The sequence below is a fragment of the Pseudophryne corroboree genome, chromosome 2, assembly GCF_028390025.1.
Source record: "Pseudophryne corroboree isolate aPseCor3 chromosome 2, aPseCor3.hap2, whole genome shotgun sequence".
Taxonomy (NCBI): Eukaryota; Metazoa; Chordata; class Amphibia; order Anura; family Myobatrachidae; genus Pseudophryne; species Pseudophryne corroboree.
Window position 1 is genome coordinate 767,956,409 of NC_086445.1, and position 882 is coordinate 767,957,290.

Consider the following 882-nt stretch of genomic DNA (forward strand, 5'->3'; position numbering starts at 1 on the left):
AAGGCGGAACCAGACTGCAACTCACCGTTTTCGGGGAGTGGTGAGTCCAACGCAGGCGTGTCCAGGCATTTGGAGGGCGGCTGTCTGACGTCAATTCCGGGACCTGCAACGCTGGACCGGTCGCACAGGGTAAGTAATTCTTACAGATAAATTCAGTATGGAACCGCACTAGTCTTAACAATCTAAACGAAATATAATAATACAGGCCCACGGCCATACTACCCTGAATACGCCCGATCTTGTCCGATCTCGGAAGCTAAGCAGGTATGGCCTGGTCAGTATCAGGAAGGGAAACCTCCTGAGAATACCAGGTGCAGTGGGCCCCCCCTTTTTCCTCTTAAAATATTCTTTTTGCCATCTTCCTTTATCTTAACCCAACTTTGCTACCATATCACGCTACTATTAAAACCTTCATTCCAAGGCATGTACAGTGACTCTTCTGGATACCCTCATTTCATCAGAAATTTATGGTATCCATTAAACACATTTTTTCTGATATCTTCACCTTCCTTCATTACCTTGTACCTCATTTGTTAAAAAGGTTAAACAAGGTTCTTATTCTAAACATCAGACACGAGTCTCAAAATTATTTCACATTTATTTCCTTTAATTCAAGGAACAATTAAAGGTTAAGTTTTATCTCATTTCATCATTTATTTCACTTCACATTATACCAATCATTACAAACGAGTGCTCCCAAACAAGGGTTTTTTGTCTTTTCTCTCCTTTTCAATTGTAAGTAATTCTTACCCTGGTCTTCTTTTACACAAAACTTTGTTTGCATAGCAGGGCTGCACAAGCGTTCGCAGCCCTGCTATGCAGAAATACACTCCCCCATAGGCGGCGTCTAGTTGATCGCACGGGAAGCAAAAAGTTGCTACG

General features: G+C 42.3%; 1 pseudogene; it reads left to right on the forward strand.

Moving 5' to 3' along the window:
* The first annotated feature begins 205 nt into the window (after window positions 1-205).
* Window positions 206-323, forward strand: LOC135051491 (5S ribosomal RNA; annotated as a pseudogene).
* The last annotated feature ends 559 nt before the right edge of the window (window positions 324-882 follow it).